Source organism: Felis catus, chromosome D3, assembly GCF_018350175.1.
Source record: "Felis catus isolate Fca126 chromosome D3, F.catus_Fca126_mat1.0, whole genome shotgun sequence".
Lineage (NCBI taxonomy): Eukaryota > Metazoa > Chordata > Mammalia > Carnivora > Felidae > Felis > Felis catus.
In genome coordinates this window covers 58,608,974-58,622,351 of record NC_058379.1, presented here as the reverse complement: position 1 = coordinate 58,622,351, position 13,378 = coordinate 58,608,974, and the positions used below count along the sequence as shown (strand labels likewise).

Sequence of the window (13,378 nt, the reverse complement as noted above, 5' to 3'; positions counted from 1 at the left end):
GTTCATTTTCAATTATGCACGAATTGACTCCATCTCTTGGACTCTCCATCAGAAACATGGGATGGGAGAGGAAAAGTCACTCATTTTAGACCTGAGCCTCATGGTTACACTGTCGCCAGCCCCCCGGTCCCTGACACCACCTTCCTACATGAAGCTTCCCAGCTAATCTTCCTAAAACACAAAACTTCATTAATCACCATCATAGTGGGGACAACCTTCTGCCCCTATTGCCCACTTACAGGACCAAGATCCTACTCATATGGACATATCTGAAGCCCTCCAGTCACCCAGTCAGACTATTGTACGCACAGGGTGCCAAGCTTTGGGGTGAAGAACTGGACAAGAAAGGACAGTCATACCCTCAAGGAGTATGTAGTCTACTGGGACTGGGGGAGTGAGGAGGAATCAACCAGTAATTAATCGGTGACAACAGTGCAGATGGCTGCAAAATATAGAGTATGGTGGGAGTGCACGATGGGTTACCTATTGTGGACTCTGGGGTCAGGCAATAAGGCCTCCTTAAAGCAGTGGTGTTTGAGGAAAGATGGGAAAACTGAGCCTCAGTTAGCTAGAAAAAGAAAGGGGCCGATTCTTCCAGGACAGGGACCATTGTGACACTGAGAGAGACCTTGGGCATCTGGAGAACATGATAGGAGCATGACGAGTGAGGATGAGACTGGTACCAGATGGGGCTGGAGACCCGGGACAGGAGGAAGGGAGAAGTGAGAGAAGACAGGCCTAGAAGGGAGGGGCCAGGGTGAGTTATGAGGCTCCTGGAATACCAAGCCAATGAGATTGGGCTTTATCCTGGAGGCAGTGGGGAGCCATCGAAGACTGTTAAGGGAACTGGTGTGACCATGTCTATGTTATAGAAAGCTCATTCTGGGTGCAGAGTGAAGTACATGTGGGTCAGAGCAGGCAAGGCCAATGCACAGAGACCAGTTGGAAGACTGTGGCAGTGGTGTAAGTAGGACAAAATGAGGATCTGGTAGGAAGGAGGCAAAAGATGCAGAAGAGCTGCCAGGACTTGGTGACCAAAGGCTTCTGCAGGATGAGAGAGAGGATATGGTCAGGAACGCGTCACATCCTGGCTGAGATGACTAAGTGATGGAGCACTGACCAAAATAGGGACTTCGGGTGGGAGAGATCTTTTTCCTCATGAGAAGGGAAAATCCCTGAGTATGAGAGTCTCCTGACAGAAACCTCTAGCAGTTGTAAATAAGAGGCTGAGGCTCCGTAAGACAAAGGGGACTGGACACGTTCATGGGAACATCAGTGCATGACAGGGGATTGCCATCCTAAATGTGGTGTCCCTAGGAGACTGCACAGCATACAAAGAAGGTGAATTAAAGGACACAACCAGGGTAACCCCAACATTTAAGGACTGGGCTGTCGAGGAGACCAGCTGGAAGTAGAAGGTAATCAAAGAGACACAAGGTGTTTCTTGAAAGAGAAAGAAGATACTGTAAACAAGTGGTTAATAGCATAAGATGAAGACTAAAGAGATCGCTACCTTGGTTCTGGCCAAGGGAGTACCAATGACTTTCCTAAGAGTAATTTTAGTAAAGTGGGAGAGGCAACGGCAGATCTAAATGCATTATGGAACAAATGGGAAACAAAGAAGCAGAGAAAGCCAGGGGAACCACCTATTTCAAGACCTCTGGCAAGAACGGAAGGAGGGGAAGCGGCATCCTGAGAGCCAGGAGCAAGGGCAGGCCTTTGGAAACGAACTGGCCTGTCACACTGGGGAGCTGTCAGGGATGCCTGCAGTGGGTGTAAATAGGGAGTGAGGGAGTGGCCCCTAAGCTCTGTTCCAAATTGGAGATCTGTGCCCCTCTGGAGAATGAGACATATCAAAACAGTCATTTCCACGGAGCCTGCTTAGGATTGGGAGCCGGACAGTGGCATTAGGATGTGAGGAATAGAAAGGAGCTTGTTCCTGTGCCTCTTGGAGACTAAGAGTGTGACTGTTCTCCCAAATGGGGTATCTGAACTGGAGGCCACACGGCTCAGGCTACAGTAAAGGACTCAAGAGGGAAGAAAGGCCAGGAAGTAACCAGTTCCATCCCCATGATAATGTCAGCCCCCCTCATCTCCACCCCGGAAGGGAGCCAGAGAAAGAGGACCAGGCTGAAAACAGATTGCATAACAGCGGTGCCAACCCACCCTCCTTCCTCTGGGCCTTCCCTGAGGACTGAGGCATTGCTCCCCTAGGATCCTGGCTGATAGGGAAGCAGGTAACACTCTGAGCCTCCACCTCCCCAAGTACGCGGTGGGCCCTGGGCTGGCCAGCTGCTGAGGCAGCCTTTCTGGGAGCCAGCCTCTCCACTTCCTGTGCCAGCCTCAGCTTCCAGCCCAGGAGCACTGGAGCAGGGAGGGGAGGAGGAAAGACAGACTGTTGGTCAAAGGTGGGGGGAGGAGTCAAAGAACAAGGAGGAAATAGCCATCTCTTACTGCAGAAGGAGTGTGTGTGTGCCTGTGAGAGACAGATAGAAACCTGGTTTCTATATCTGACCCTGGAGCGAGTCACTTTGCCTCCTCGGAAATTAATTGTGTAAAATGAGAAAAGTGGATTAGGAGATGCTTAAGGTTCCTTTCAGGTTGAAAATCCTGTGTTTCACAAATTTTGCATCTGTATATATATAGCACCCCCAGAGGCCAAAAGCATTATCAGCACAAAGCGAATATAACAAACCCCAATGAGGAAGACACGCTCACACATGTGTCCCTGACAAACACATGCACGCACACTCTGACACACACTTGTGTGCACACACAGGAGGGTGGGTGCTATGCTGTGCCTATAAGTGAGGAGAGTGGCTACAGCACGTTGGGACATTACACACAAAAGTTGCCGGACCGGCTTGCAGCCACACCTCTTCTACATACTAGTGAATACTAAATCTCAACTAACCTAAGCATTGGACAAATGAATCATTTTAGATTGTCAAGCTTTCTAAGTAGCTAAAGATTTACTCTTCAAATGACCAAAAGTAGTTTTAAATGCAACCCCAGAGGGAAATATTTGGGGTATTTTTTTTAATGTGTATTTATTTTAGAGAGAGAGAGAGAGAGAGACAGAGTGCGAGCAAGGGAGGGGCAGAAAGAGAGGGAGACACAGAATCCAAAACAGGCCCCAGGCTCCAAGCTGTCAACACAGAGCCCAATGCGGTGCTCCAACCCATGAACTGTGAAATCATGACCAGAGCCCAAGTCGAATGCTTAACTGACAAAGCCACCTAGGCACCCCAGGTTTTTTTGTATTATAAATGTTCTAAGCCAATTCTGCCGAACCTGACCTCACTGTAGGTTCTTGATGGCACTGGTTGTCTTGCTGCCCTTTCAATACACAGCGGTGTGCTGTGCCTGGGCTGGGCTCACAAAGTGGCTGACGAGGCTGTAGGATCATCCTCCCGTGTCCCTCAACCTTGTGTGTGATGAAGGTGGGGGGTGGGGATAGACAGACCACGGAAGCCTTCCCAGTTAAGAGAGAAGAGCCAGAAATAAAGACAAGGAAGGGTAGGCGGGCAGGTATCTGCCCAGAGTTGGACTTGAAGCAGGGAAAGGGGAGGGGAGCGAAAAAGGCACATTTTCAAAGGAAGCTGAAAGCTGGGGACTGGGCCCATCTCCTGCTTGGGTGGATCTGGGCAACCTGGGGCTACCACCCAGAGGGATATAAGGAGAGTGGGCTTAGGCAGAAAAATGAGTTAATGTGAATTTCATCAATTCTTTCCCTAACGTGTGGGAGAACGCCAGAAGCTTTCTGGTTGCCATCTAGGGCAAGAAATGGAGTAAGAGGAGTGCCTGGATGGCTCAATCAGTTAAGCATCAGACTTCAGCTTGGGTCATGATCTCATGGCTCGTGAGTTTGAGCCCTGCGTCAGGCTCTGAGCATCGGGCTGGGTGCTGACAGCTCAGAGCCCGGAGCCTGCTTCAGAGTCTGTGTCTCCCTCTCTCTCTGCCCCTCCCCAACTCATGTTCTGTCTCTCTCTCTCTCCAAAATAAATAAACATTAAAAAAAAAAAATTAAGAAACCCAGGAAGAGAATGAGGCAGGTGGGTGTAGGAGGAGCTGAGACTCAGGCTCCCAGTGATCCTGATGATGGCTGGAGCCTCATGTGCAAAGGAGCCTGCCAACTCCCACTCTGGGGTGCCCAGGATGGAGACCATGGCTACCAGACCCTAGGGAGCCCATTGAGGTCCCCAATGACAGCACAAGGACAACCCAAGGCCCCCTTCCCACCACAGGGTATGTAAGCTCCCCTCACCTCAGCTGCCATTTTGGTTGGAGAGGAGATGGGGAGAAGATCCTCCAAAGATGGATGGTTTGCCCACATAAGACAGGATTACCCTGAAAAGAGAGTGAGTGGCCCTTTACAAGCACTTTTGAAGGCTTTCTGTCCCCTTGACACAGAAGAGATGGGGCCCTGGGGCAGGAGAATAAAATGGCAGTTAGAGAAAATAAAGACCATGGCACGTTTGCCCCATCAATGTAGAGTCTCCAAATGCTACTTCAGGTGGCAGGTGGCATGGCTGGTTCTGGCCCCTGTGCTCACCTGTGCTGCCCCTGCCTGAGGATCCCTTCCTAGCCCTTCAGGAGAGATCTCACCCCTGGGCTGATGGCCAGATGACAGGGGCATTTGCAGCCTGAGAGTCAGGGCAGGGCTGGGAGATGACAGGGTCTGCACCAGGGCGGCTGGCCAGAAGCCAAGGCAGAAGGCCCACTGCCTCCCTCTGAACCGATGACTCTACGGTGGCATCCAAGAGGGAAGCCTGGCTCGTTCCTGAGGCACCAGATGATCCTCATGGCAGTTCACCTTCAGGCCAGCCTCAGACTTAGCCTGTAAGATTTGAGGGACCAGAGAGGGCCTTGGGCTCCCCAAAACCTATATCCCAACAGTCTTCTTGCTGAGAATCTGTTTCCAAGACAAAGAACTGAAAAATGCAAGCAGGTGTGAGGAACATTCATGCAAAGGGTGAGTGAGCCTGGAAGGGGAAAGGAAGTGTCCCTGGGGCAAAGCTGGAGAGGAACATTCAGCCTGGGGCCTAGGTAGGTAGGTGGACTAGGCCACAGGCCTCCTGGTCCTCCGCCACTGACAGCCCAGAGCTCAGTGCAACCGCTGGTACGACAGCAGCCAGGAAGACCCTCTGCACACAGCAACCTTCAAAGCCTTTCAGCTCTCAGGCCCTAGGTCCCTCTAGCCTACAGTCGGGTGAGTCCTGACTCTACTCACCTTAGGCCCCAACGGGCCACACAGCCCATTGTCACCACCGCACTCTAGATCCTGCACACACATACGCACATACATATGCGCTCACTGACAGACACACAGAGACACATGCCAAGATAGCCAGCACTCAGGATAAAGGCCCTCACTTAGGGTCTGGACACTTTCTTTTGTCCCTCTGGTCACTTAATTAATAGATTCTGAATGGTGTGATAATACCAACACCCTCAGACTCTGCCTTCTCCCAACGGTGGCACAGGACCTACATGTCCTTTCATGGCCTAGGATCAACTTATGTCATCAGCATCAGCATCAGCATCACCACTATCATGGCCAGGTAGAGCCACAGACATAATGCAAATGTCTACCATACAGGTAGGGGAGAAACTTGTCAGGAGCAGAAGGATCAGGCTCTGGGAGAGAGGCTTAAGAGAATATGAAGCAAAGTTCGGGGAAGGGGAGACTCGAACACTGACCGGAGCTCAGCTGTATCCAGTCTGTGCACAGAGATGCTTTGTGAATCAACACGGCAGAGGAGGGGCAAGCAGGGGGACTCATGATCTGCCTTCATGGGATCCAGGGCACCTGGTTCCAACTCTAGGGTCACAAGCATTCAGAGTAGTGGAGACCAGTGCTACTGCAGTGATGGAGCCGGCTTTCCAAAGGAGGGAACACTGAGCAGCACCACTAAGGCGGGATAGGACTTGTGATGAAGACAGCTGACAGCACAGCATCAGGATTAAACAAGCGAACGGTGGAGTCAACCAAACTGATTTTGAATTTTTGCTCTGTCACTTCCTGGCTGTGTGGTCCTAGGAAAGACACCCAACCTCTCTGGTCTTCAGTAGCCTGGTATGTAAAATGCCAATGCCTCCCTTATAAGGATGCAGAGAGAATGAACTAAGCCTGTAAAGGGGCTGGGCTATAGTAAGCAGGAGCATCAGGTGTGGGTAGACAAAGGCACAGAGGCTGAAATGAGACAATGCATGGATGGGGCAGAGGAAGAGGATGGCCATGGATGGCCCAGAGAAGTGGGGCACCCAGGCTGGATGAGGCTGTGGCTGGAGCAGGCTGCCTCTGAGGCCCCATCTCTGAAGAAGATGCAGCTGCGGAGGGGGACAGCCCTGCGGAACAGGTTGTCAGTCCAGCCCTTCAGGGGCTTTCTTCCCATTGGCCACGACTCTGACGGGGAAATCAGCAGGCTGGCGGTGCGGGCCTGGGCAGCGCAACAGACAAGGCCCTGGGGACAGCTTAAGTGGACAATAATTGCAGGTTATTATATACCGGGCTGCAGCCAAAAGCCAGGCGGCTATTAAGTGTGATTGGGAGAAATAATCAGGAGGAGGAGGATGGATGTGAGAACTAGGCTGTTCTTTCTGTTCTCAAGGCCGCTGTGAGTCCGGGACTGTGCAGAGGCAGGGACAGGGTGGGTGGGGAAAGGAGCAGGTCTACAATATAAATACCCTGCATTCTGAGAAGCCATCCCACCCTTGCCTCTGGCCCTCCCCACTCCCCAGGAGGTACGGAGCAAGGGTTACCATCCCCATCTCATAAATCAGAGAATGAGGTCCAGAGAGGGGAACCAGGTGACCCAAGGGCACACAAGTTTTGCCTGAATCCCATCAGAGCCTGGATTAAGCCCCCTCTGTTGCTCGATGGCCACAGGAGTGACTCCTGACATGAAACCCCATCAAGCCCTGACTCTGCTCTCAGAGGTTGAGCAGGAATCGTCTCTGAACTGGGACTGAGAACTGTCACTAAGACCCAAAGGGGGCACAGATCCCACCGTGTGGCTGCCAGCTCATAGGTCAGGACAAGGGCAGGCAACAGGGAAATGGGGAGGGGGCAAGTTTATAACAATATCATTGGCTATTTCTTAGGGCTTTATACATTCATTAGATGCCTCTCTGGGATAAAAAAGAGAATTTTATGCCAAGTGTATAACTGAGGATACCAAGAGAGATACATGACCTGTCCAAGGTGGGACAGTGATGCTGTCAATAACAAGGCCCATGTGACAATTGCTGGATAGGGGCCTATAAACCACACCCCAGATCTGTCTATCGGAGAAGACCTTGCAGAGGTGACCCTAAATCTGCCTTCTGCCACCAGGCCAGTACTTGTGATTTTATCCCTGCCAGCCAGAATTTCCCATTGCATCAGGATGAGAGGTCGTCCTTTTCTTTCTGAGCCAAGGGTGGCATAAGGTTGTGGCCCAAGGGGTGACACTGCCCTCATATGATGTGTGGATCACACATCCCCACCCTTCTACCTCCCACTCCTCAGCTTCCCCAAGCCCACAACTCATTTTAGAAATAAAGATGACCAGCCTCGTCCCAGAAGCACAAACACCAAGGGCATCTTCAAGGAGGTGCCCAGAGACCTTCATTATTTCCTATTGGCATTATTTTATACAGACAGCCCTACCCTGATGGAAACACCAATGGAGGCCAATGAGAATATGTATATGTTGGTAGGCAGTAGACCAACCCCTCTTACAAACACAACACCTCAGCAGATATCCAGGAAAGTCACGCACAAGGCTCAGTGCCATCCTCGGTTCTGATGGTCTGCCCCTCCTTCCCGGGATTGCCTCTCCCCAGCCAGGCCTCCCCAACCCTGGTCTGGAAATGACCCTGCTTTGGGTCACATGAGAGTAGAAACCTGGCGCAGGGAGGGATCAATTACATTGTGACTCAGCGAGAGGGCACAGAGCCAGGGAGTGAGTCACAGAGCTTGCCCACCCTTCCCCTTCCCAGGAAGGGGCAGTGGGAGGGGGGCGGTCACGCGGGCCTGTGTGGGAGCCTCCCATGTGTCCGGGTACAGGCTCTCCAACAGTGTGGGGGAAGTACCAGGTCTGTGCTACAGTGTGGGGCCCCTTCCTAAAGCTGAATGCAGGTGAGCGTCACTGAGCAGCCACGTTGAGAGAAACTCATGGGGCCCCTCCCCCAAACCGTTTCCTACAACATGGTACCCACAACCAGAGACAGGTTCCTCTCCTCTCCTCCACACAGTGCGAGGACCACTGAGGGGAAACCGAAACTGCCCTCTCCCTTAGAAAACGTCCGTGTCCTCTTACACATTTTTTAAATGCTATTTTTGGCCAGCTTATATTTATACCTGGAAAGGAGAGACTTAGTTTACTTTTGAATAAATACAATAAAAGTAACAGCTAATATTGATTGGGCACTTGCTATGTGGCAGGCACTAAGTTACCTCTTTGAATCGTTCATTATCTCTTCATGATAGCTGTACGCAGTGTTATTATGCCCATGTTTCCGATGTGGAAACGGAGACTCAGAGAACATGACTTATATTGCTGGTAAGCTAAAGATATATCTGGTCCTAGGGGTACCTGGGTGGCTCCGTTGGTTAAGCATCCAACTCTTGGTTTCGGCTCAGGTCATGATCTCAACGGTTTCATGAGTCTGAGCCCCGAGTCCGGACAGTGTGGAGCCTGCTTGGGATTTTCCCTCTGTCTCTCTCTCTCTCTCTCTCTCTCTCTCTCTCTCTCTGCACCTTCACCACTTGAGCTGCCTCTGTCTCTCTCAAATAAATTAATTAATTTAAAAGAAAAACTGACCGGTAGGGTTCTGAAGCCCAAACTCTTTCTATACACAATGCAGGCACCTTTGCATATGTGTATATATAGTATAGAAACTTGAGTCTTATATGCATATTTTAAAGGATTAAATGCCCAGTGGTATTTATAGACTGTATTTCTTTAAATTTTACCCTTTGAGCAAAATTTATATTAGTGTGTCTGTTCAGTAATAGACCAGAATTTATATATGTGTATATTATATATATATATATATATATATATATATATATATATATATATATATATATTATAACACTTTGGAAGACTTTAAGCTTATTAAAAGAAGGCTGCCATCTGGAAATTATTTGGGGGAGGGAGCGGTTCTTGAAAACCTGTGGCATCTCCTTTAAATGTGACTAGTGGTAACAAACCTTCATCCTTTGGATATAGAAATGATCTTTGGAAAATGGGCCCAAAATAGTGCCCCTCCAGTTTAGCACATGTGTGTTGGGGGTGATTTCTCCCTTCTCAGCCATCCTTCATAAATACCCAGGTGCCTTTTTTGTCCCAGTCTTACACCACTGATCACATTCTTCCCTGTCATCAGCAACCGGTCAGCCTGTGGTCAGTGAGTCCCCACCCCGAGTCTTTCTTGTGAGCCAGCCCTGCTGTAAACCTCTCCTCCCAAGGCTGCAGACCATCCCTGAAACAACAGCCTACATTCCTTCCATGACCTTCAGGGCCCAACTTGACTGCCCACGTGCCCTCTCCATCCTCATCACCAGCCTCTCCTTCCCTCTCCCCAGGTGATGTAGCTGAGGCCTCCTTGCCAAGCTCTTGTCTGTACCCAGCTGCTGGGTGAGGGAGCTGGGGCGGGGGGGGGGGGCACCCAGGCAGGTGAGCCTGAGGCCCCCGCATAACAACCCTTGGAAGATCTGGCCTGGTGTAATTGTCCTGCAGGCTCACCTTCCTGAGCCCCTACCCAGTTGGGGGTCTCCCTATACCACCAAGCCATGTCACTCCCTCATAGCATCTGCACAGTCCCCGGATGCTGAATGTCTTAACCAGGGCTCTGGCTGAAGGACTGCGGGCTGGACTTGGGGGGCCTGGCTGCAGTGGGAGAATTAACATTAAAAAGCCTGTGTAGAAGCCGTGTTTTCAGCAACATTATCAGAGAAATCGTGGCCATGAGAAAGTGACATTTATCCACAGCATTGTGCGTGTAATAAATACAACTTACTATTCCAGTTTCTAAAGTGAGCCCAGTGTCTGAAAACCTCAGGGCTCATGTACAATAAATTAACATAATTAAAAACTAATTAGTAAAACATCACAATTAAAAGGACTTGCTGCGGCAACACCTCTCAGGTAAGAAGAGGCTGCGTAGTGCCGGCAGCCAGTACCTAGGGCAGGCCCCAAGAAGAGGCCGTGATGCAGGCCTGGCCCTCCGGGAAGGCTTCCCGCCTGCCCCCCGCCCCCCCCCCCCCCCCAGGAGCACCTTGAGAAACAGCCTTGCAGCAAGTGAGGACACCCACTTCGGGTCCAATGCCGCCACCACCAGAGGGGCCGCCCCGCCTCCCGCGTATGCTGGGGGAGGGGCCTCCGCCAGCCCTCAGACTGGGGCCTCTCTGTTAGCGGGGCTCCCATACTACCCGCTGGCCTGACGTGATCTAAGCCCTTTACGTGCATTTACTCATTTAATCCCCACAACAATTTTAATAGGTTCTATTCCTCTTCCTATTTTACAAATGAGGAAACTGAGCCACGGAGAGGTTAAATAACCTACCCAAGGTCATAGAGCTAGTAAGTGGGAGACTTTGAAGCCAAGGAGTCTGGTTCTGCCAGCTTTACCTAAGTGCCGAGGTAAAGGCACCTGCTTCTGTCCGACTCAGTGCTGCCTGGCCAGGGCTCCCTTTGAAAACATGTGAATTATTTGGGGAAGATAAGGAGTAAATTCCTAACCCTTCCATGAAACAAGTTAATTTCATCTACACCTTTCTGTGGCCCATTTTGACCCTCAGTCCCTGCTCTCCTCTTATTTTTTTACATGAGAACTGTGAGTCAGCCTCACAGACATGGCACTGTCTCACCTTCTTGGATGTGATGTGAGGAAGGAAAGGAGGGTGGAAGAAAGGACAGCGGTCTCCATTTTCTGGAGGAGAAAGCTGAGGCCAGGAAAGCCGTAACTCAGGTTCCTCCTGCACTTCCCAGCCCCCGCCCATGCAGGGTGCCTGGGCTGCAGGACTCCAGATCCCTTTACCCCACTTCTTGGGCTGCCTTTCCATTTCCTACCTGTCCTCTGCAAAAGTGAGGAAAAGCCCCAGTTGGCAAAGAAGCAGAGAACAGGAGCATGTTCCCATGCCAGAACAAGGAATATCCATGCTGACCACCCAAAGGCCTAGAGACTCCCCAAAGCAACCCCCCACCATTGCCCAGAGCCCAGGAGTCCCCACAAGACCATAGCCATATGTCCCTGGGGCTCAACCAGCAAGGAAGGAAGCCCGAAGGCCCCTCTCTTGCCAGGCCTGGCACTTGTCTGAGCTATAAGAGGAAGCCCAGTCCCTTCTGGGGAGCTCCTGGGTTTCCTAAAACACATAGCATCCTAACTCAGTTCTCTTCCTCCCTCCATGCATTTGCTCGCCTAGCCAGGTCTACTGTTGGCTCAGGACAGGACAAGGGGATCCTTCGATTGTCTTCTCTCACTGGCCGGAGGCTGCTAAAGTTAACTGAGAGAAGGTAGGGACCCTTTTCCTCTTCCTTTCCACCTCAATTAGTGCTTCTTGTATCACTGAACCTTCCCAAATTATTCACAGAGAAGTCCTAAGCTTGTGGAGAAGACCAGAAACAGACTTCTGAGGCTGCCTTCAAAGCCGCATCTTGCCCACCCCACCTACTTCCACATATGAGCCCCCTCTAGAAGCATCTACCTTCTATCATGTGAGAACCCACTACACTCACCAGACCTGGCAATTCCATCCACTGCCTCAACCTCTCTCCTCTCTTCCTAAGCTGACACCTCCACCTTCCTATAGGGCCAGAGTTCTCTCCACCAGAGAGCCTTCCGGGGGTGCCAATGCCTACAGAAGCTACAGCTTCTCCAGGTTCCCAGGGCACACATCACCAGCACCTTTCACTCTACGCCTTGGTGGCCTCACGCCCTAGTGTGGTGGCTCTTGTCTGAGTCAACCTCTTTGCCTAAATCCATGAGCTCTCTGCAGAGGGCAAGTGACTCTCCTGGTCTCCAGCCTCCCCCCACTGACCTCTGCAGGTCTGGGCTGAGCAGTCACTCCACAGAGACACTTAGTGGTCTGGTCTCTGGAGAGACTTCAGCAGACCACAGCTCTCTTTTTAGCTTGTTCTCAACATAGCCTTGGAGAACCAGCTGCTTCTTGCCCTCCTGGGCCTTAGGCCAGGCCATCACCCAACTCTCTGGCCATCTACCACCTTCTGCCTCTTGCCTTCACAAGCCCTGCTCTCCCCCAACAAGGCTGCTGCCCACCCCCCACCCTCCCATCACAGATTCTCCCACACAATTTGGATTGTTTTCTGTTTTCTTGCATGTGGAACTCCTCAGGCCTGGAAGACATTTAACCATCTGTTGCCATTTGGTGTTCTGGGGCTTTTCACTTGGTACAACTTTGGTGTCTCTAACTAGACAGTGGGTTCTTCCCAGTCCTGTCCTTTCTCTGCTGCTTCCAGGGGGAGACCGGAAGCATTCCGTGAGTGCAAGAATGACCGTGTGGTGATGTCTCCAAGCCAAGCCCTGCAGCCCAGGGAGGCTAAACTGCTGTGTGGATTCTAGATGGATTGTTCTCATCCCTGGCTTTGAACTTCTTCTGGAAGAGAGTCTGCCTAGGCCCCTGCAGCTCCCCATCCTTAGGACCTAGACGAATGAATACAGCATCACCCCCTCCTCCAAGTCAGATTAGCCATAGGTATCTAGAAATTCCATTCTGAGCACCTACTGTGTGCTCATGCCTGTCAAGAGAGGTTGCAGAGGGTGAAGAGGGGCCAGATTACTGGGCTCCTGCCTTCCACCAGTTCCCAATCTAGATGGAGAGAGAAGACTCATAGGCAGGAGAGCCAAAGCAGGTCTCAGGGCGTGTGGCCACGGCCAGGGCTGCAGAATGTGGTTCAGTGGGTGCCAGAGAGAGGAGAGTGATGGTGGCTCCACTGAAGGGAAGCTGAACACAAAGAAGGTTTCCTCCTCCCTTGAGGGGGAGGAGCAAAGGGAAGTGAGGAGCAGGAGGCAATGGTAAGGCCTGCAAAACTACACCATCCGAGCCAAGATCCCCACCACACAGGGCTTCCTGACATCCCTAAAGATGAATCAGCAACAAAATGTAAACCCCAAACACAGAGAGAAAATGAGAAGCAATTGTTCCCAACTCCCTTTTCCATTTGCCGGCCTTCTCTCTCTCTCTCAGTGGATGGAATAATTGTGGCCGTGAAGTGGCACTTGAAGAAAAAGTTTTAAATCTATTTAAATGTCACAGTGAGTAATACTTTGCCCCCATCTTTCCCTAGTTACATTTCTCTTTGATGTTCGAAGGTTAAAAAAAAAAAATTAGCTCAAGTCTTTCTAGAATATCAAGGGCAAGGATACC

At 51.0% G+C, this 13,378-nt stretch overlaps 1 long non-coding RNA gene across 3 annotated transcripts in view; it reads right to left on the bottom strand.

Annotated features, from left to right (window-relative positions):
• LOC109493421 overlaps nucleotides 1–13,378 on the bottom strand; it is a 34,381-nt gene that overhangs the window by 18,562 nt on the left and 2,441 nt on the right. The window contains exon 2 of one of the 3 annotated variants that reach the window (XR_006588267.1): nucleotides 4,268–4,350. This is a non-coding gene — a long non-coding RNA (uncharacterized LOC109493421). Of the gene's footprint in view, nucleotides 1–4,267; nucleotides 8,695–13,378 lie in introns of those variants that run through there. The other 2 variants (XR_002147645.2, XR_006588266.1) reach the window with 2 other exon arrangements.